The sequence below is a fragment of the Anas acuta genome, chromosome 8 (assembly GCF_963932015.1).
Source record: "Anas acuta chromosome 8, bAnaAcu1.1, whole genome shotgun sequence".
Classification (NCBI taxonomy): Eukaryota; Metazoa; Chordata; class Aves; order Anseriformes; family Anatidae; genus Anas; species Anas acuta.
This window is the reverse complement of record NC_088986.1, coordinates 14,593,469-14,617,264: the sequence shown is the minus strand read 5'-3', so window position 1 is coordinate 14,617,264 and position 23,796 is coordinate 14,593,469. Positions and strand designations below refer to the sequence as shown.

Genomic DNA, 23,796 nt, shown 5'->3' with positions numbered 1-23,796 from the left:
TGGCTTAATTTAAGAATAGCAATATTCCTATAAAATGAAACACTACCGGGTCAGAACTATAACTGCTGTGTGTCAGTTACAGCAGAGTGTATTGAGAAAGGGAGTTCTGGCTGTCCAGCTGGCACACACTTTGCCCCTCTGTAATGTGCGTTTTTTTTTTTTTTTTTTTTCTATCAAGTTTCACTTAGTATTGCTATTGGCTCATTATTATTTTCTGTCATTCTGTGTCACACTATTGCATCCTAAATATAGTTGCAGTAATCACGTGAAACAGTTTGACCTGGCAGGTATTGATGCAGCTGACTTTTTTGCTTCTAGGTCATGGAATTCAACAGGTGGGAGGAGGAAGCACAATTGCAGTTCATTTAACCCTCTCATTTTAAAGACTGTTCAGGACTGCCTTCACGACACATTAGAAGGGAGACTTTCAAAGCAGTGCTGAAGTGGGATGAGTTTTTTTCATTCCTACCATTAAAGGAGATGGAAGTCTTATTATCTGCAACCTTAATGGCAATAAGTTACGCAAGCACAAGATGAAGGAAAAAGTCTTCCCTATCTTCTATTAACAACAACAAAAAAAAGTCAACATGTAGTTTTCTGCAGGCAAATGCAGAGGAATACATTAGACACCCTGTATATTTATTTCCTGCAGAAAATTTAGTCATGGATTCAAAGGGAAAATAAATCTTTTTTTTTTTTTGTTATTGTTGTTTGTTTGAACAGTAAAATTATTTTTGCTTTTTATTCTTCTTTCTAATTACTGATTCTAAGTATGAAAGAAAGGAATATACACCATTTAGCTATCACACCTCTGATGAACAAAACAGAGATGTTACAAGAGATCTTCACAGTATGAGTCATTTTACAGGCAAAGCTCCTTTACCTGTCCCATTCGTGGTTTCCAGAAACTGTTTTTGTAATGCTTTTCTCATTGTGAAATGATTGCACGTTACAGTAAATAGTCCTGTCAGTTTGTTCTGTGTAATCTCAACATGCTGCATGGAAACAGGAGAGACACTGGTTCTCCTAGAGACCTTTGTCATGGAGTAGTGTAGTACAAGTGAAGTCCTGGGTGAGTAGGAATGATTTAGGAATTTGTTCATGTAATGCAGGTATTGGGTTACTGACACTTTCTGCCTGCTGTTTATAGTGCATAGGCCAGCAATCCCTTTTAAAGGGAGTATGCAAGAGAAGTTTCTGGAAAGGACGAAGACCTACATCAAAGTAATACACATCAGTCATCCTGTTAAGTCATCTAGTTGCTAATCACCATATATATTAAATCTTGTATTTTACAGAGCATTTCTAACCACTCATATCTTGGTAGCAGTAACTTAAAAAATGTACCCAGTGCATGAATTTATCAAATGACAAGATTCATTCTAGCCAGTATGCGGGAGTAGTGGATGTGACATTTCCTTCTTTTTCATGAACCAGCTGGCTGGACTTGACACCGTAACTTCTAGTGGTTGTGGTGATGACACTACTGAATGATCCTAATTACTACTGCATGCTTTCTTTGCACTTTGCTCATCTTTTACATCTGCTTGAACCATGACACATTGCTTGAAGAAACAAGGAAGCATATTAGAGTGGCCTGAACTGCTGTTCAGTTCTGACAAAATTACCCAAACTGTCAGGTGAAAAGTTAGGTGTCTTCTTACTACTGAAAATGACAAAGATACACTATTCTGCTCAATTTTCCACGTATTGAGCATGATAACGTTCTGTTCATCAGAAGCCTCTTCATTATACAGTACTCAATGGAGTCAGTGTATAACTACATTACAGAAAACAGAAGGATAATTTATATTTCTACATTTTTTCCTGTATGGATGTGATGAATAACTCCTAGCTGACAGTATTCTCGAACCTTTTGAAATACACAATCACTTCAATGTCCATCTGACTGATGGCACTATTAAAATTGTAAGCTCAAGTTGATTGAGAAATGTGACTTCTGCAAAGTTATTCTTTCCTCTTATCTGGTTGTCATGGGGCACTGTATAATGATGTCATTTGAAAAAAAAAAAACAAACACACCACATTTGACAATAATTCTGGAGATATTTCATTATTGAAGCAATGGTGGATAAGGAACAAAAAAATATTTTCTATCTAGAGGTGGACAGATTGGTATATTTTAAGAGTAAATTAGGTATTGTTGAAAATGTAATAATGATTATATGTCTGTGGAACTGAGGTAGGATGACAAAACTAAATTGAAAGTAGTCAGCACATAGATGCAGTTATGAAAAAAAAAAAGTACTACCAAACATTATCAATATTATAGAAGTGTAGATCTTGTGAAAGAGAGGCTTGCATTTACCTTTATGCATATGTTTTTTTCATTTTGAAAACAAAAACAAAAACAACCAATTTATTTCAATATAGAAAGCTCAGCTTGAACTTCCAGTGTGTAGAACTGATGAGTTGGTGAATGTGAGATGATTTGTGAAATTATCCCTGTCTCTGGTGTTATTCTTGCGAATTTTCTGTGTGTATATTTAATTCTGGTTATTATGCTTCCCCTTGAAGAGTGTCTGCAGTGAGTGTCACTGCTTCTTTTTGTTCTATGAAAGAGAGGAGAGAGATGGAAACAGACAACAAGGAAAAGGGCCCTGTGTTTCTAAATGAGGCATGTGAGAGATTAAATGAAATTTCCTGAAATTTGGGTGCATTATAGATACAGATTATAATCAATTTGCTAGAGTGTATCTTAACCATAAAGCTGTTCTTACTTTCTTAATCCATCTGCCTAATATAGATCTTTGACCTCTAAATCTCAGAGTGCTCAAAAAGTGCATATCTTACTGCCTTTCAAATCAAAACACACAGAAGTGAACTCACTTTACTCTTGGGGAACAGAGAGATGAGAATTCAGCACTGGCTGTGGCTGGTGGTCAACATACTAAAGTTAGCTATTATTGGGCTAATATTTGATGTGCTAGCCCAATACAATTCGTATTACATTTGAAAACAAAAAGGTTTCTGTATGCTCATACTTTTATTGAATAGGTTATGTAGAGGCAGTAAATACAGCATCTTGCAGAGAACTATCCAGGTTCTGCTTCAAGAGGTGCAGTAGCACTCACGTGCATCGCTTATTAGTAACTCAGATGAAAAACAGTTGACTTGATATGTGAAGATTAGCATCACTTCTGAGTTATCAATCTGTGATGAAAAATAGCAAGTGTAAATGAAGAACAAAGAGGCAGTAGCAATATTTGGAGGTGAGAGGTTAGCAGCAGGTGCAGTCTCCTTAGTCATGATGCTTCACTGCAAAGAAATTACATGAAAATATAGCCTTCTGAAAATCAGATGTATCACATGTATCAGTTTATATTCTATTTGTAAAAATGAGATGGTATGAATGTTGTTTGAAATTTATGTATGAACTTCAGGAATCTAGAAAATGACATGACAGATTCCTGTCTCATTACAGTTTACTTAATGGAGCAATTTTTTTTTTCATGGGTGTGCACTAGGAACTGTCAAATTAAGTTGTATGTGCATGATTATTTCTCAGTTTCTCATACTAGGAAAGAGTTAAATATTTAAAATATATTTCATTCATCTGAAAAGAACACATACCATTATCAGACCCATGGGGGTTCCACAGGTTACAGGATCCTGAACTTAGGTTCAGGAGAAGAATTCAACATTCGTGTGCTTGTCCTTGCCTCAGCTGAATTTTCTTGTTTGCTTCTCCTCTGTCCTTACCTAGTCTGCATCATTCCCCATGGATTCCTGTCCCCTCTGTTCATAGCTGCCACATGTTGATAGACAGCTACTTCTTTAACTTCTGCAGTCCAGCAGATCCTGAAACTCAGCAGTTTTGATTTTTTTTTTTTTTTTTTTTTCCAATTTAAAAATGTAATCATCCTGTCACTTGTACTGTCCTCGTGTTCTAGTTCAGGTTCAGACACTCTAACAGATTCAGAGATATCAGGTGGAGACATTTCCTATTTCATTCTAAGCTTCTGTATCTGCTTTAATTTGCTTAAGGCAAAATATTTTTACAGTATGATTTGGAAATAGAATTTAATAATTAGACGGTTCTGGTGCATGTTGCAATCATTCATAGAGCTTAGGGGTGTAGCTGGCAATTGGCATCTATACGCGCACATACAAGCATGCACATACACACTTACATGCATTTTAACACCCGCCATCCCTGCAATCTGCTAGAATATACACCCCATTATGCACACACAGGCTGTTCTGTTGCACAGTGAGACAGAGACACTAATGTGTCAGTAAAGAAGCTGAAAAGAAGTCTTGCTTTGTCTTCAGAAAACATCTTGGAGAGAGAGGGTGAGAAAAAATTACTTCATAGAGAAATTCTGCAGCAGGGAGAGATGAAGGAGCAGGAAAGAAAAAACATATTGTGAAAAAGAGATAAGGAGGGGGAAAAAAGGGAACCTCCTAAATGCACTGTTGAATGTGTGTGAATATTGGAGTTGTAAAGACTATCACAGACAAAAAGAGGAAAAGATTCAAGATGGTGGAAGAAGGAGGGGAGGAGAGACTGAATTGTCATGAAATAGATTGGAAAAATGACCTGCAGGGAGGAGAAACAGAGCAGAAGGGGCTTAAAAGCATGAAAATAATTGGGTGGGGAGGGGTTGCAGTGGTATCTGTGCAGAAAATGATGATGTAGGGGTGGAGTAAAAATGAATACAAAATAAAAGGCAATGACTGCAAAGGGAAAAGCAATAGTGCACAGACTACTAAAATTTAGGCACTTTTGGCTTTGTTCTATCACCTGTATTTCATACTCTAAAGCAAGAACCTGGTAAAAGTGAGAAAAGTAAGTTAATGTAAATTAAGGAAGTGGAACATTTAATGAGAGAAGGGTTGTAGAACTGGCTGAAGTCCAGCGGACCACTGTCTCGTCATTCTTTGAAAAGGTGATTAAATACAGAAAACTAAAAGCTGTATTGTTGTCTTCTCCCCCCACCTTTTTTTTAAAAAAAAAAAAAAAAGAGAAGTAAGGAAAGTAATAACTTGTTGGATTTATTTTGTGAAATGTCTTTGTCCTTTTCATGTTTGTTTGAAAATTTTCAGTACAAATTATTTACAAATAATAAAACAATCCTACTTATTTTCATAAGCGTCTGTACTAATAACATTCTTACTTAGTAAAATGAATTAAACATGACCTGCATAATAGCTAAATATTTGTCATGGTAATGTCTTTTTGTGAGAGATGAATTATTCTGAAGCACTCAAATCATCCAAAATAAATCCCAGAATGTGTTATTAGGAGGTAAAATAAAAAAATGGATAGGGCTGTTGCGTTTATGCAGAGGCACCATAAGAAAAGTAGAACATTCCCCCATCCTAATCACATACAGTTGCTTTTCAAAAAGCTTGCACATAATTTTGTGAACAAGAAAGCTTATGCATTGTAGGGGGCTTACATTTTTGAACGCTTACCAGAACTGGCCAGGAAAGTCAGGTATGTTGCTGTATAAACTGTGAGCTAGATATGGTTTGGTTTTTCAGGCATGCTGAATTTTGTGTTCAACTATATTAATACATGTACACAGACTTTGAAAACTAGGTCATCAGTGGGACAGCATCTTTTTATTATGATAGATAGTCTGAATGTATGAACAACCAAAATAATTTCCATGCATACTGTGAATCATATCCCTATTTTATCCTCAGTTTTCACTTTTTCCTTATATAAGCAAACTCCTATTGATTTCAAGCAGATTTTACTTGAATAAGGACTGGGGAGGGACTGTGGTATTTCGCCCTGAGGATTTTATAAGCTAGTATGAATCACAAGAATTTGGAGACAATATATTTTAAAATGATTTCCTCTCAAGTGCATTGCTACATACTGTGTGTTACTAGGAGCCATGTGAATGTTGTTACCATATGGATGGATAAACATCCTCTTTCTCCCATTCCCTGTTCAGTCATTTTTCAGAGCCTCCCTAGTTTTCTTGGCAGGTTGTTGTTGCAGAACTACTATTGATGGGACTCTTCAGCCCATGCACCTTGATTCTCATGCTCCATCTGAAGAGCCTGGTATCCAGCTTTTCATTTATCCACAGCCTTCTTTTGAAGACAGCCCCCCTCGGTATAAATTCTGACAGTCTGCATCAAGGCCTCAATCTTCTTTCTCTTGCCATGGAGCTTGTGATCAACAGCAAGAAGTCAGTTCTGTCTCCCTTATGTCTCTAGAGCTTTTAGAGCTCTGAAAATACAAAGAGCATGACCCTGGGATTTTTATTTATTTATTTATTTATTTTCCAGGAAACGAACAAAGAGGAACTTGTCAGTCAGTCTTTTTGAAAGCAAATTCTGGCAGAGATGCTACAGTCTGCAGCTGTCATTGGGCTAAAGGTATAAATATGGCCCAAACGTGAGGCACAGTGTAAAGCAGGGCTCAAATTAATGCAAGAAGTTGGTCAAAAAGTTTCTGACCTTGAACAGTAGTTTCTGTGAATCAGGACGTATGCGTACTGCCAGTTACACTGTACTGCTCACAAACCTTTCCAACAGAGACCATACGCCTTGGGATTTTGGCAACTATATGCTATAGTGCTGTACGTGGGAAAATAGGTATTTTTGTCTCTCAGCCAGAGCCTAATGTATTTGAGCAGTTTTACACTGATTTCAGGAAAAAGCCAAATGAGATAACAAGCTGCATTTTAAATTACCAGATACATGAAGGTGTTTTTGACACTTACAGGTTTACTTTTTCTTAAATAGATTAAAGTGAAAATTCAGATTTTTTTTTTCCAAAAATGCTGTGATTTTTGTTGATTTTTTTTTTTAACATTTTTGAAACCACATAAATTATAGATGTAGATATGTTTGTCCAAATGGATTCTTTTAATTTCCAATAGAAATTTAATATACCTTACCTGGTAATATATTAAGAAATGATTGAGAAGCAAAGTCAAATAAAGAAATGAATGAAAAAACAACCTGCTTTTTTGGCCTTGTCACTTGGATGTCAGTGTAAAAATAGGGCGAATACCAGAAATTTACAAATACAGGTAGAAAAAACAATGTTACTCACAAGTGTTCTTGAAAAAAGTAATTACTATTCAAGAAGTGAGAAGGGAATATAGTATGCTGCTTACTAATCAAGTATTGCGTATTTGTACACCACTCAAATTATTTTCTTTAATGCCTGTGCAAAATATATCTTCTCAGATGTTATCAAATATGCAAAACAATATATTAAAAAAAATCCTCCAACCTTTTGCATAATTATTTCTGATAGCAGATGTAGATACTGTATCTGCATAAATTACAGCATTGTTCCACAGTGCTTCTGCATTTAAATTATGTCAGTCAAGGGCAATATTAAAGGTTGCTTGGCTCCCAGTCCATTGGGTAGGGTTATTTCTAGAGATACATCCTTTTTGATATAGCTAAATTATTTTCTAAGTGCTTGTTTTTTAGCTATAATTAATCCTTTGCACTTCTATAGCTGTTCCATTAAGAATCTTATAACTAATGAATTAAATCTGACAAAATCCCATTGGAGTTGCGTTTACTTTATTAGCTTTAAAATTCTAATGGAAATAGCTATAGATGGTGCAAAGGATTCAGGATTATTAAACTAGAAGGTCAATAAATATCGCATCCATTTTACAGATGAGTAAACTGAGGCAGTGGGAGGTTAAATGATTAGTGTTGTAAAGGAAAGTATGTTAGGAAGACAAAAATAGAAGCATGAACTTCAATCGTGCAGTTGCACTAGATGGAAATACTATAGATTTTTACTGTTTCGTATACACCAGAATTTATTTCTACTTGATTCATGACCTGTAGTTAATTGGTTTTGTCTATAATTGCAAGAATGGCATTATCGTATTGAAAAGTGCCAACACTACATCTGAACTGTTTTTTTTTACTAAGTTTGTTTCCTTCTTCGTTTTCCCTAGTTTGTGTGACATTTTAGAGCAGATGTGTTCTCTTTCTTTAGAAAAACTGGAAGTATTAATTCAATCTATAGCTTCAGAGATGGAAAAGAGTTAATAGAAACATTAATAAGTACAACCTTAATAGGATTTGAACTCACAACCTTTGAAATATGAATTAGAAATTTATCTGGTAGTCTACACAGTCTTTCATTAGCAACCATGGGAATTTACAGGTGTTAAATTAGTTATGGAATAGTGGAGCATTTCTCTGAATGCAATAAAAACATAATGAGAACTACAAGGAAATAAATTAATTCTAAGAAAGAAATCTAATATAAGGGCAACAAAGTTCAAATAAAGCCTGCTCCCTAGTTTCTAACAAGATCTGTGAAATGTCACCAATATTAGACTTAATATTGCATTTTTATGTTTCACTTGTTGAAATATTTTCATTATATGCAAACTTAACTGAATTTTTAGCCTTCTTTTTATTTTTTTTTTCTTTTTTTGAGTATTTAATATTTCCATTTAGTAGTTTGCCTATTGAAAAAATACTGTACTTTAATAGAGTAGAATTACAGCTTGGTCTGAAGCTGCAGATAATGGGAAACTCACTGTTCACAGGTGTTGATGAGCCAGGAAAGGAGTAGCACAGAGCTGCTGGAAGTAGATGGAGCACAAAGCCCTTTGGTGGGGAGGAAGGGAAAAGGGATCAGCCAAGTATCTTTATGTTTGAGGTATGTGACAGCATTAGAAATCTTGTGTAAAAGCATGTTTTTACTTCAAGGGCATTAAAATATTGTTATCCCAGTTGGCTAATGTAGGAATTGAGAAACATGACCAAAAGTACAAAAGCTTAAACTTTACAGTGGGAATGCATTGGGCTGTGCTATGGGATTTCATTTTATTAGCTTACCTTTAGCTCTTATGCTCCATTTCTTCCTTCTGATTTTAGAAAACAAAAACTCAGGTGTAAAGTATTTTCAGTCAAGAAATACAACATTACAAGCTCAGTGAAGGAAGAACAAAGAAACTTGTTACAGAGACTTATAGATGATAGGTCAGGAAACAGCTCTGTTACATCAGCAGATCTATGCAATACACGTCTATGTAGGACATTTTGCTCCATTATTCCCTGAAGGGTCTTCTCCAGTGTATTACAGTCTGTGTATATTGCTAACACAGTTGTAATGAATGAAACAAATTGTTCTTCTTAGTGGAAAGAAGAGTTCCTAGGCACACAGGAATAGTCAATACTGAGAGATTAGCATAGATTGCCAAAAATCAGATCAATATAGATGCGTTATCAATTACTGGGGTCTCTCTGTATCTTTTGACAAAGCAAAGGCTGAGCAGTGAGGGAGAATGCAGTACAACATGTAGGGTTACCAGAGGGAGAGGCATGGACAAGACATAACTCGTGTAATGGAGCTTAAGCTTCACATTTCTTTATTAAAACTGCCTGTGCCATGTACTAGCTCTAGATGCTAGTATATTGTTTGCAAAAATGGATGTACCCAGTTTTAAGCTCAAGAGCTTATGAATCATAAGCTGCTATGTTATCTCTGTTCCTCATTTTCATACATCCTATACAAACCTAAACAATGTTGGGGAAAAAAAAATATAAATAAATTTAGACATTCTACACAGACTGCTGTCAGGTGAAGAGTGAGAAAATGACCAAACACAAAATAATGCCTGGCTTTCTCTTTCTTCTTGGTTGAGAGAGGTGGAGAAAACTCCTGGATTGTGGTAACCTCTTTTTTTTTTTTTTTTTTCTTCTTTCTTCTCTGAATTACTTCCAAAGTAGCTCTGATCATTAGGGAGTAGATAATAATTTCAAAGCTTTATCCCTTGAATATTCTGGAATACTTAATCAACTAGATGAAAATAAGTTCAGCTTCTCTAAATTTATCCTGCAAGTTTCCTCTCTCCAAGAATTCTTGATCATCATTTACAGTAACTAGGTTGAGCAGAGTGAAGGTCTCCAACCCCTAAAACAAAGCAGGGAGGAATACCCAGCTGTGTTAGGTAACTTTTACCTAGTGAGTTAAGGTAGCCTCTTCTGCCAGGAAGCTCTGCTTGTTGTGAGCAGAGTGTGCTGGTGACAGTACTGTCTCACCTCTCCTCATAGTGCTTACTTAAACCAGTGAATCCTGCTAGATTTGTTCTGGGACGTTTACATTGCGGGAACTGATTGTCAAGTTAAACTCTATGGCTGTGTTGCTTTTCCTTCATTCTGTGGTAGTCATTGTTCTTTTCTAGCCTTTTCTACTTGCTAACATTCATTTTATACCATGCTGTATCTTCAGTGTGGCATCCTGTAGTAAATACAGTGAAACTACAATTGTTGGCAGAGAACACTACTTAGGGTAAAGTAGTTATTAACCTTGAATTCAATTGTATTGAATGACTTCAAATGGATTAGAAGTCTCTTCGGGTCCCTTAGAATTACATTATTTATATAGAAATATATTGTTTTATATATTTATATATATGCATAAATATATGCATTATTTATATGGCACATATGGAGTATATTCAATGTAATACATTTTGGGAAAATACTTGGGAAAAATGACATTTTGTGAGTTCTCAATAATTACGGATGAAATATGCACTGCTGTTTCCTATATTATTTAATAAAATATACTGTTTTCATTTGTTATATCAGTCAGGCAGTGGCGTTCAGATAATTCAGTATTCATAGGCCTTGCATATAAAATATTTTTAATTTGGAGATTTAAGACTGTATAGCTTCATTACTTTAAAAGCAAAGCTATAGGCACACACATCACTGTGTAGCTTTATGTCAAAAACCAAAGGAACAAGTTATATTATTTTAATTATTAGGAAAAAATGGTCATACAAACCACAGTAATTTGAAAAATATCATAGAATCATAGAATCATAGAATATCCTGAGTTGGAAGGGACCCTTAAGGATCATCAAGTCCAACTCTTGACACCGCACAGGTCTACCCAAAAGTTCAGACCATGTGACTAAGTGCACAGTCCAATCTCTTCTTAAATTCAGTCAGGCTCGGTGCAGTGACCACTTCCCTGGGGAGCCTGTTCCAGTGTGCAACCACTCTCTCTGTGAAGAACCCCCTCCTGATGTCAAGCCTAAACTTCCCCTGCCTCAGCTTAACCCCGTTCCTGCGGGTCCTGTCGCTGGTGTTAATGGAGAAAAGGTCTCCTGCCTCTCGACACCCCCTTACGAGGAAGTTGTAGACTGTGATGAGGTCTCCCCTCAGCCTCCTCTTCTCCAGGCTGAACAGGCCCAGTGCCCTCAGCCGTTCCTCGTACGTCTTCCCCTCCAGGCCTTTCACCATCTTCGTAGCCCTCCTCTGGACACTCTCCAACAGTTTCATGTCCTTTTTATACTGTGGTGCCCAGAACTGCACACAGTACTCGAGGTGAGGCCGCACCAGCCTACAAGTCCTGTCTGATAATAGTTAAGACTATTTTCTCTGTAAAAGCCTAGTAGTCACTTTAAACCTATAGGATGGTTCACACTTTGTAGAATTAAAATAAGCAGCTAGAGAAGTCAAGAACAACAACAGAAATTGATTTCAAACACTTCTGATATTTCCCATGTTTCTGGAATGCCTTTTTTACTCCAAACTTTGAGTTAGTCTCTGCTACTCTGCTTCACTGCATTTCATCATTTGGAAAGATATTTTTACATCCTTTAAAATTATTTTTCTAGTTTCTTGCACAGTCTGGATGTAGATCTTTCTGTTAGATAGATGAGGGGCTTTTTTTTTTTTTTTTTTTTTTCTTTTTTTTTGGAGAGGAGTGAGGCAGGAGACTTGAGAAGAAGCAAGTCACTCAGGGGCCTGTGGTACCTCTACAGGAGGGCTTAATTCCCTCCTCAGTGCTGTCTACCAGCAGGCCGCTGGCTTTAAATTTGTCTCTAGCCTTCAAAATTTTGGCTAAATGATTTCTCCTGGGTCTAGATGTATCTGACTCCTTTCTGTTCTTCTAACTGTAACTGTTTGCAAGTCTTGTTTCAAACTGGGGATGTGGGGAAAGCTCTGTCCTGATGTTCTGACTCGTCAGTGTAAAGTATGAGCCCCTGCTTCCTCTTTGTTTTTTCCCCTCAGGCTTTTACCAAATGATAGAAACAGTTCCAAAACAGTTCCAGGTGACCTTGTGTCCACTATGAGGTCATCCCTTTAAAAAGCAGTGTTTTTTCTTTTCTTTTTTTTTTTTTTTTTTTTTTTCTGTAATGTTTTTCTCAGCAATGTGTTTCTAAGCAGTCTGCTAAATAACCTGTAACACTTAAAAACTTATATCTGAATTATCCGCTCAGTTACAGTGGTGCAAACCCAATGATTTCTGTCCTTGTTTCTGTGGTTAAGTGAGTGGGACAAGCAGCTATTCACCGTGCTCTGTTTTTTCCCTGCTGATCTCCTATAATTGAGCTGGTTCCTTCTCCCACGTACTCTGTCATGCAGGTACATTAATTCAATTCATATAGAATGAGCTTTTTTCCCTGATCCTCTAGATGAGCTCAGCTCTGCCTTCTGAACTCAACCTATTATTCAGCGTGTCTTGCAACCTGGCAAATCTCTGATTTTAGTGATTCCTCCTATACCCTGCTTTTTGTCTCATGCATTCATTTTATTCTTTCCTGATTTTTTTTTTAATGTGGCTTTCTTTTATAGATAATGTTCCTGTCCTTCACATACACAAGTTTTGATTGAATTTTTTAAAACATTTTTCCCTTCTCACATTTTTATGCCTCCATCTTCATTTCAAGGTCCCCTAACCTGTTACCTTTATATAAGAGAATGCTAATTCATTTTTTCCTTGCAATATTTTCTGCTCTTTATTTGCTTTGTTCCAGTTTGATATAGCACTGTGTTTTGATCTGTCAGTGATTTTGTATATTTTTATTTATGTTCCTGAGGCGAGCAAAATTTCACTGGGGTAGTAGTATTGTGAATGATCAGTGCAGCCATTAATCACCTGCTTTCTGGAATCACAGGAAAACATGTCTCTCTAAATTTTGGAGCAGCAGCCTTGTAGAACTGAGCTCAGAGGTCGAGGTGCATGCCCCTTATCTAAATGAGTGAATTTGAATAATGCTAGATAGGCTTTTCTCTAGTATTTATTGTGGTGGAGTCAGTCTTGAAATGCGTATGAAATGTGGCAGAAAAGTAATGAAATCGCCTAACTAGAACAAAAAGGGAATGGAAACAACAAGTTTAAACATTTCCTATCTTTCCTTTTTGACTGGAATTTGTATGCATTGAGAACATCTCTCAATATTTTTCCTGAAATCAGGAAAATTTTCGTATAGCCACCTGCTATGCTGTTTTGTTCAGTTCTCTCAGAATGATCACTTAATGGTTTGAACAGCGGTATTGCACACTGTATCTTGGGCTACTGTAAGGATCACTTTTAAATATAGCAGTGCTTTCCGGACTGAAAAGTTAATATTTTAGCATGACATACAGCACTGACGAATGGCAGTCTGTAAGCTCAGTACAGATTTTTTTTTTTTTTTTTTTTTTTTTTTCCTGGCAAATATACTCCTCCTTTTGTAAAGGCCAAGAAATTAATGAATGATTTTATTCTTCCCTCTTGCAGCCTGCACAGGGTAATTATATATTATTAATAATGCAGCAGTACAAATGATATTAAATGAACTACATTTGTTAATGTAGATTTTATCCAACTGCTTTTTTCATTGGTGAACTGTTTCTCATCAGGGGGTACTAATTAGTTGTAATATGTGGAAAGATGGGACAGAAACCCAAACTGATAAATAAGAGATTCAGAAAAATCCATGAAGGAGGAACACCATTTAAGAGTGTGAACAGATTACTAAGAGGAGACATGAGATTTTTTTTTTTCTTTTTCATATACCTCATGATCATTTGAAAGCTGGGAAGTATCAACTCTTGTTCTCCTATTGCTATAAAGGCCCCACAGAATATTTCGTTTGTCAGATTTGTAATGCTGTTTTCCTTTGCAGTAACAAAAGTGAATATAAAAGTCTTTACTATGCTTGCTCTTGCATTTAAAATAATGTATTAATGAAAATTAGCAATTATTTATTGCTGTTAAAAATATATTTAAAAAAATCACTAGCCTCCTGATAAAGTTTACTCTCCATGTGTTTGAATAATAGTCTCTTAATTTTTATTTATGTTGTCATACATTTAATGTTGTTGTGTGATATATATACGTGCACAATGCATAAATGCAAAGGAATTGGTCTGATTTCTACTAAAATCAATTGAAAGTTTTTTGTAGGCTTCTGAGGGTGTATTATGAGCCCAAATAACTGTTCTTACAGCTAACATACAGTTGAGACCCAGACCATATCAAAATGAAACCAACATAATCTCATTTGAAAGCAGTTGTTTTCACCTGTGTTCACAGGATGAAAATTAATTTAATCTCATTCATTAAGAGGCTTACTACACATTTTCATTGTATTTCTTATTACCAGAGTCCAGCGGTTCTTGTATGCCGTGGGACCATTCCCATTGGCTAGGCAGTTTTCTTTTCCTGCCCTTTTTACAGGTATTCTTTTTCTAGAAATCTTCACAAAAATATCCTTCCATCTAGAGCACTGTGAAAATAGAAACTTGCTTGAGAACTCATGGCAGCAAACTTGACCACGTGGCACGCAGAGATGTGTAAACCACCGCAGCAGGCGCTGTTCAAAGTCCTCAAGCAAGTGTGATTGCCTCATACATTTTTAAAAATGATCAATTATAGGACTCTACGTTCCCCTCTGGAGCGATAGAATTTCTCCTTTTCCTTAAATTCCCCACCCTTGTTTCTTACTGGTGGTGCGTATGATCACCGGCCACTCCATAACAGGCGGTAGCATATCACACTGCCGTTGGGTGGTGCTGTGTATGGTGTGCACACGGGCAGTGTGTGCAGTGATGTGCTCATGGAGCCAGGCTGTGTGGTCCTGCCGGGCTGGGTGGCTGGTGGAAGCCATCGGTGCAGGATTCATTATTGCTGCTGGCAGTCTCAGCATCCAGGAAGCTGTGCCTCTTAAAAACCCTTCACAGAAACACATAGATTCAGAACTGTTTACATTTTAATACAACTATTTCATGTAATTAAAGTAAACAGATAAACAGATCAATATGTTGAAACAGATGTATAAATATATAGATAGACATATTGCACAGAAACCTTAATATTTCATCCAAATGAAATACTCTATTCCAAATATGCCCCGTAGGAGTTTTGCTCAAGGCTATGCTTAGGTATACTCAAAAACTCCTGATAGCTAGTCACGAGGGAAAATATGTTCTCTTACAGATAATTGCTACTGGCAGCTAGAGACCTAGAGAATTTGATGTGCAATAATGTGACCTGACTACGTATTAAACTTTTTTGAAGGACATGTGTAAAGAAATTTTATATGCTTCTCACACTCCTTAGTTTTTTTGGATTTCACTTGTGTTAGCACATTTTAACAACTTCCCTATGTTTAATTCTTCTAGGGTTCATCCTAATAGTTCTCAGCCATAAGAGATTCTATTATGTGTTTTTTTTTTCCCCCAGTTTTTGTCTTTTTTTTTTTTTTTTTGCTTCCCTCCTACCTGCCCTCTTCTCCTCCCCCCCAAACAAATAAGGTTTAGAAATGTAGAATGGAGAGGAGAAGGGAAGAAGAATAAAGCCCAAGTGACTTGTAAGGAATATGTAAACAAAGCAGAATTGCATTATTGATGATAGAACTTGAAAAAAAAATATGAAACCAGTAAATAATTTTTCTTTAAAAAATACATGAGATTAACTATTCAACTGCTGCTTGTTTTCCTGCTTTAAATTTCAACGTTGTCTTGTAAGTGTCTACATCGTATCTTGATATGTGTTATTTACTGCTCTGTTATCTCTTAGGAAAGCTTATTGAATGCTTATTTTGAATGCTTATTTTGAATGCCTTTCTGCATTCAAAAGGGTATATGTTTGACACCACTTTTTGTCCCATTGGAAAGCACATAGTAATTACAGAAAAAAAACAAACAACAAAAAAAAAAACTTATAACAAACAGTTCTGACATTGGCTTTTTAGAATTATCTTTTCCTTTAGTGCTGGTTTGTAATATTTGTTTCCCAACATTCAGTATTATCACTAAGCTAAATTTGGTTTTTCATAAACCACCAGAAACGGAAAACGAAATTCCAAAAGATACAAATTGATGCAATGACTCCAATAAATATCTTTACATAGCATATAAAAATACTTGAATCATATTATTTTCTTGTTGGCAGACGTTAACAGGCCATAAATATATATATTGTTGTTCACTGTCCAAACAAAGATAAAAGACAAGTAACTGTTTCCCATCACTATGAAATCTTTCTATTCCTCTTATTTAATAATAAAAACCAAACACAAAAAAATCACAAATTCCATATTTATATCTGTAGTCAATATAACCGACTGAAATATTTTCTTTTTAATTTCTATTATCATTTCTATTTTTACTGTGAAACTTTATATATGAATATAGATAGGAAAGTAGTGTTTGTATATAGGTAGTGATAATGTTTTGACATAACATGGAAGTTTAAGTGCAAAAACATTTCACTTTGTTTCTCTAAAATAAACCTGTCTTATTCTCGTTAAACAGACAACAATGATATAATAAAAAAAAATCACAACGTGGATTTGCTATAATTTAGATTTTACTAAGTGGTAGTTGCGGAAAATAGTAGAGCGTATAATATAATAACTAATTAGAAAAATGAATTACACTCCTGTTCCTTAAAACTCCTTGATTTGGACAGTTTGACACATTTCTCAGCTTCCTTTGGTACCTCACAGCTTTATGGAGATGAGGTCAGTACAGATGTCTTTGCTGGGGTAGTTCAGTAAGTCTTAATTCTTGACCATACTTCCTTCTGAAGATCCCTTTGTACATTGTTGCCAAGCAAAAAATATGGCCTTTGATTATCAGGGTTATAATGAGGAATTACAAAATTGTCACACAGTTTTGTCAGGAAGGAAATCCCATTGCTCAGTTATCAGTGGGGTGCATGTAATTTAGCCTTTGTATCTCTCCTATAATATGCTGCACAACCACCACCTTTCTGAAGATACTGAATTAAAAGCCATTCCAATGGAGCTCTGACAGGTTTGGTACAGTGCTCCTTCAGCGACGAAGCACCTTACTATTGTATCAGTGGACTTATGACCACACTGGGAGGGAAATTTGTTTCCAACTTTCCGTATTGTGGAGATGATCTGGTCCCAATTGCTGTATCATGTGAGGTAGACAGGTGGCATCAGGCAGTTAGCAAATAAAAGATGAAGGCATCAGCAGCAGGTTACGGCCTCGGGCTCAGCAAACACTCAAATCAGCTGCAGCAGGTTGAGGCCTGAGGCAGGACAGCATGGCTGACTCCTGTGGAAACAAAGCCAGACCTGTCACCAGCGCAGCTCGTCCATGAATGCCTGCAACTGAGATGCTACAGAAGCTGTGCAGAGCCTCGCAGTTACAGGTCAGCCATGCCATGTGTGACATCTGGCTCACTCCTGAAACCAAGAAGTCCCCCAAATATCTGAATCAGGTAAAGCCTGCTGCTGCAAGGAAAGTACTTATTGAAAGGTGCATTACAAAATTTATGCATTTCAGTACTTAAAGGATTTTAAAAGTTGTATTAATGTAATGTGAAAAGGGAGATGGGTATAAGCCAAGAAAGTGTAAACACAGATGTACTGGGTGTCCCAGGCCTGTGTACCTGCTGCTGCTGCTGAGTGGTGAATGCCTCCCATTGGATCTGTGGTAAAAACTGAGGAGCATGGGAGATGAGAGTACACAGGTTAAGGAGAATTAGTCACTTTTCAGGGTAAAGCATAAAAGAAAAAATTCTTTGCATATGCCTTTAAGGGTTTATATATTCAAGCAATTGTATATTTATTTCCCATATGCATATGCCTCTGATAAAAAGTTTTTAGCCCAAGACCTTGTTCATTTTTCCAGTATTTGTCTAATAATTATTTTCTTTCTCTCTGTAACCTCTGCCTGTCTTGGACTCTTATGACCAATGTTGGCTGTAATAGCTTTACTACTACTTTTTTTGCAAAAAGAAAAACAAATAAACCCCTTCTTTCTTAAACAACAAACAAAACAAAAAACCATAAAACCTAATGAGACAAGCAGAGTTTTCCATCTTCTAATATTCAATTCACAAGATGTGAATTACAGCAAGTAGAAAAAAGTCCCAGTTTTTTAATTAAAAAAAAACAAAACAAGGCAAGCTCTTAACATCAAAACAAGGAAAATAATATCTGAATAAAATTTCAAGTCCAGGTGAAGCTGTGACGTAAATTACATGAGGAAATAAGCAGTTACCTGTAAGATAACGGTTCACAAAGAGTGTAGATAGCTACAGACCCTTAACAAGTCCCTCAGCTACAGCAGGCTCTCAGTGCGTGCTGCTGGCCCTTCATGAAAGTTAATAGGGTTCTCTTCTGGCTTGGCCTCTCCCAGCAGAGATAACTGTGGTTCACCTGGCAGTCTCCCTCTGGGGAAGGAAGCAAATGAGTAAAGTAAGCAGTAAAACAGTCACTACAACCTCACCAAGCTCAATGGTAAGAGTTGTTGTCCTTCAGAGAAACACAGCGGTGCATACAAGGTACCTGATACAGGTACTAGTAGAGGTGGCTTCTAACTGGACTGTTTGATGCTGTGCTGAGTGCAAGCTAATATCTGAAATATTAGCTTGAGCTCAGTGGTATTTTAACTGTGATAATGGAACTTTTAATCACTTTAGAGTGGAGGCAGAATGAGCTCTTACCTACCTGTGGTTACATTACATAGTCATAACCATTCAGACTTGTTATTTCTGGCACTGATTGTCTGAATTCAATGAGAATATTTCCATTAATATGACGCTACAGATCAATCCTGAGAGCACAAGTTTTGTTCACTGTAAGCTAGACAACAACAACAGTGAAATATAATTCATAGAAATCAGCTGAGGTATTCTTCATTTGCTGATAGCAAAAAAAAAAAAAAAAAAAAAAAGTGTGCTGTTTTTTACGGTATCCTTTTATAAAGTCTTCAAGTGAATCAAGAATCAGAAGAAAGGGTCTGGCATTGTGCCTTCTTTACACATGAAGTTCTTTTGAAATCAGCAGCCTGTAAGGCCTGTAAAACTACTAAACTAAGAACTGCATCCAGAGAATCTCTGGATCAGCATACCAAATTTTCTCTTTTGCCAAGCACACTTGCACTGGCTGGAAATGGGATAAATTTGCATTGGCTGGAAATGTGGTTGTCCTTTTTATAGAGGAGAGAATTGAGGAATTCCTGGTCTCATCAATGACCTCAAAATATTTGGGCAAAGAAAAGGAATAAACTTCTGGTGTAACTGTATAATGTTTTGCATCAGTGACAGAAACTCTGCCTGTCTGAACTGATCAGTGGCTATGCTTTACTGTGATTTCTAAAGCAAATGCTGAGGTCTAAGAATTCAGGGTGGCAGTTATGAAATATTAAGAAATCCACAGGGGACAAAAATCTGTACTACTAAACACCAGTAAAGAACTACATAATTACTGAATAATCATTTTTCTTGCAATGAAAAGTATCTTAACTTTTTGAAATAATGCACATTTAACATAGATTGGTATCTCTGAAGCAGATGTCTCCTTGACATGTGCATTCAAGCTGTTGGTGGTGACCTTGTAGGGTGAAGCGGCTTTGAAAATTTGCTTTTCCTCCCAATCTGTGAAAATAATGCTGTACTGAAGACTTAATAAAAGTCATAGCTTCTCATAGAAGCTTATTTCAGCAAAGTAAACTATTAATTAAAATAACAAATGTCAGCTATTTCTCAGCTTGACAGTTAACACAACACAGCTTTTGCCTAGCATGATGTACAGAATGTATGGGAGGTATACCTATAATTCATTTTATCTATGTATGGTTCACTTCTTATATTTTAATACAGTGATAAATTAACAAAAAATGCTGCACTTTTCTTAGTGGTGTGAGAGCTTGGGGAAAACCCATCTGGCATGTAAACAGCGTATGGCTAAAATGGGGAGAAAAATTATATTAGGGAATTTCTGAAGGACTTAAGCTTTAGAAAACAAAGAACATTTTTAACGCTGTCACTTGCCCTTTATGTTCCATTACCCCCTCAGGTGGAGCAAATGTGGAGGGATGGGAGAGGAAGGTGTGTGCTATTGCTGTAATGTGGTTATTTTTTGTGTGTTAAATGAAAAAAAAAAAAAAAAAGCAAGGGCAGGGCATTATGGCTTTGAGTTACATGGCTTTGAGTTACACTGTGAAGGTAAACACCTCTCAGGAATTGAGGCAGAAGACATCTGCTGTTGCCTTCTTTTGGAAGTTTAGGTCTGGCAAAAGGGCCTGCTGGACCTTACCACAACTTAAAGCAACACTGGGGGTTTGGTGTTGCTGCTCTGTGTGCTGGGGGTATGGCCAGCACAGGAGGAACTGGCGTACAGATGTGTCTGGCCTTGTCTATACGTGGGAATTTTTTAGAGGAACTGATGTGGGCATTTTTGTGGATGCTGTCTTCTTTTGCTGTGCTGATGGTCTGGTCTAAAAACACAGATAATGAACATCCAAGGTTTTGGGTTTTGTTCTTGACTTGCATCTGAGCAACTTTGTTAGGCCTGTGTGTGAGAGAAACAGGTCAAAAGTAACCTTTTACCTTGTGGCTCTGTGTTTCCGTGAGCCCAACTTGAGCTGTCCATGCACTTGTAATTTCAGCTACAGGCACTACTCATTCGTATGCTCCTAACTTCCTGCCCTCTCCTGTTGAATTCCCAGAACTAGAGATGACTCTTTGAAAAGCTTGTCCTTAACTTCTGCCACTGGTTTCCTGTAAACAAGGTATATGGAATATTTTTTTTTCTGTCTGAATGTTTTGAGAAATACAGGTAACTCAGCATCTGATGTTTTTGTAGAGTTAACTGCCCCTCGTGGCTGAGAAAGCAAATCACAAAGACAGGCAGAAAGCCATTAGCCAAAGTAAATAAGGCAAAGGATTCGGAGAATTAAAAGTACAGGTTCAAAAGCAGTCAAAAAACTTATTAACCCTCATTTATAAAGTTAGCATTTCAGAAAATTTGATGGCCAGTGACTAGGAAGTTGAAAAGGCAAAAGCAATGTACACAGTGTGCTTTGTCAGGAGCAAAGGGTGTTACTTGCTAGAAAACTGTAACTTAACGTGTATTTGTTTGAGTGAGGGCTGCTTTCCTTTTGGGATGTGGTTAGGAAAAACTTTTATTTATATAGTTAAGCATTTGAACAATTGAATTCTGCTGTGTCTGACTTTTGTCTGTTTACTTTAATCCTGTATTCTGTGGCACAATGCTTATTGGGCAAGGGAAGGAACATCTTATATGAGCACATCATCAAAATACCGATTTTGTAGTTCTGAAATTTCTCCATAAATAGTTAAGAATGCAGCAGCCACAAAAGAGGAGGAAAACAAACCAAACTATTCCTGCTGCTTTTCTCTCTCTCTCTCTCTCTTTTTTTTTTTTTTTCTTCTTCATGGAGAGAAGCTAAACCTATGCAGAAATTCTGAATAATTTGCTATAGTGTTTAAGCTGTGTTGCACTTAAAACTGACCTGATAAAGCATGAAGATTTTTTTTTTCCAGTTGTGATTCGAAGACCAAATTCTTTCCTGTTTCTAACTCAATGTTTAATAAGAAAACAAATTAGGAGTTAGATGTTATAGGGCTGCCCATGAAAAAACCCTTCATCTGGCCTTCAGAAAGACATTGAATGAATTGCAACTTCTATGATATAATTTTATTCACATAGATGTGGTAGCACTGTTTAGCACTTAAATTTGGGCAGGTTCTGTCCTTGATGCCATGCTGTGCATTGCATTAAGTAGAGTTACTGGCATAGAGTAAGAATACAGCCCTTTCATGTTAGCTTTCATGCATTTCTCTGATTTTCTTGCATTTCTCTTATTAAGCCTGAAATCTTGTGTAAAGTGCTGGATATTGGGCATTGTTAAAGATAAGTAGTGCTTGGAGTAAAAACAATTTTTTTAGTCATTAAAAATGGCTTTCATTGCTCTAAAACCTTACAATCTTGAGTAAACGGATCTTTTTCTCACTCTGATCAATGTAGCTGTAGCTGACATACTTCATACAGCAATGCTGCCTGCAACAAAGCAATGGGAAGGAGTCACTGTGCTAGCTGTTAGAGTCTGTCTGCAGAGCAGTTCTGCAAGAGGAGGCCAGGAGCAGCATATAGCAGTATGTGGTAGATATGAGGCTTGTGTGGCCAAAGTTGTTGACATTCTCACATTCACAGAGGGAATTTTTGCCTTGTGGGTCTACAGTCTGTCAGACTCCAGGAAAGGATGTGCTCAAGGTACTGAAGTTAACAAATAAAGACATTAAAGGCCAGCCTGAGAACTCAGTATCAAGGGATGTGTCTGTGGAGAGAGCTGCATCCTAATACTTGTATTTCTCTGGATATAAATGACTGTTATTGCAGCTCTGTTCTCAAAGGAAGGCCTTCATAAGGTGAATATCTGGTCCTCCACTGCAGACTTTTTGGATTTGATAGGCGAACATTTCTCGAAAGCAAAACAACCCATGAAACTTTCACTTAACTAACAATTCATTATTTAATTATGATAATTGTCATAATTGTTTTAATTATGAAAAATTAAAGCTATGACAAATGAAGATTATGACATTAAAATGACAATTAATTTCAAATTAAATCATGGAGTAAGATTTGTTGAGGTAGAGATCTGAAAATGTTTAGCAAACAAGTGCATTTACAGTAAAGAGGTATATTGTGTGGATGATCCCATCTTTCCAAATTGCTATGTCCCATCTAAGCAGCAGGAATTGTGTGTCCTCCCAAGAAATGTGAGGTAAAACATGTTGGTCTACATTAAGGTAATATTTTTTGTTTTTGAGAAGCTACCTGGAAAATAGCAGAAGACAGTACATGTTTCATTTAATAGCATTGGTGTTTTTTGTATTTATTCAGTTACAGATTTGCAAAGAAAATATGGTTCTCCTTGGAATCAATTAGAAAGTGCTGTCTTTGGCTGATCAGAATGCTGCCTAAGACAGGTCTGTTCTAATTGTGTAATACTTTTCATAAAGAGGAAGCTGGCCATTTCAAAGAGGGTGTTAAGCTGCAAGAAGGGAGCTATAATACAGAAATGTCGAATGCTGCTTTTGCTGTGCCCTGTATCAATATATGCATGTCGGAGTGGGTCAGACAGAATAAGAACTAGCTCAAACATTTTTCTTTGACATAAATAGAATAAGGTTGTCGTGTTATTTCACAGGTTTTAAAATACTGAGTTAATAATGGCTATTGCAGTGCCTGCTTTCACTTGATATGTTCAATTACCTTTGCTGTGAGGGAGTAAGGAGCTTATATTCCATTTTCCTTTCAAGGTGTTTGTCATATGCTTTCAGTGCTGAAATTTTGGGTGCTTCTGAGGAGTAACTTTTTTGCCATGTTTTTCCCCTTTTCATGTGAATAAAAGCTGAATGAATGGGTCTCATCATTTTTTATCTGCCTTCCACCCTAGAAGGCAGACAGTTCTACTGCAGCAGGGTCTCCAAATATTCCTTTTAAATGTTTTGATTTATAAAGTTTTACACTTGTCATAAACAATCCTAATATGTAATTCCTCTGTATGAAAGTAATATAGCCAGAACTGAAGTTGGTGGCAAACTGTTTTTATGCATAAAGCTGTTATTACAGGAAAAATTTACTCCATGTATATCCTGCAGGAGAATTTCCCTATATTTAGTTGATTTTGAGGAGAAGTAGAATGTGTTCGTTAAGTCATAGTTTCTTTGTACTACGTGGTATCAAAAGACTAAAATCTATATGGTATTGGTAAATATTTATCTGAGAAATAGTAATCTCC

General features: G+C 36.5%; 1 long non-coding RNA gene across 2 annotated transcripts in view; it reads left to right on the top strand.

Annotated features, from left to right (window-relative positions):
* The window catches only part of LOC137860564 (uncharacterized), a 92,820-nt gene that overhangs the window by 47,226 nt on the left and 21,798 nt on the right, over positions 1-23,796 (top strand). The window contains exon 3 of one of the 2 annotated variants that reach the window (XR_011099012.1): positions 8,523-8,635. The exons of the other annotated variant lie outside the window; for it this stretch is intronic. This is a non-coding gene — a long non-coding RNA (uncharacterized lncRNA). The remainder of the gene's footprint in view (positions 1-8,522; positions 8,636-23,796) is intronic. 2 annotated transcript variants of the gene reach the window in all.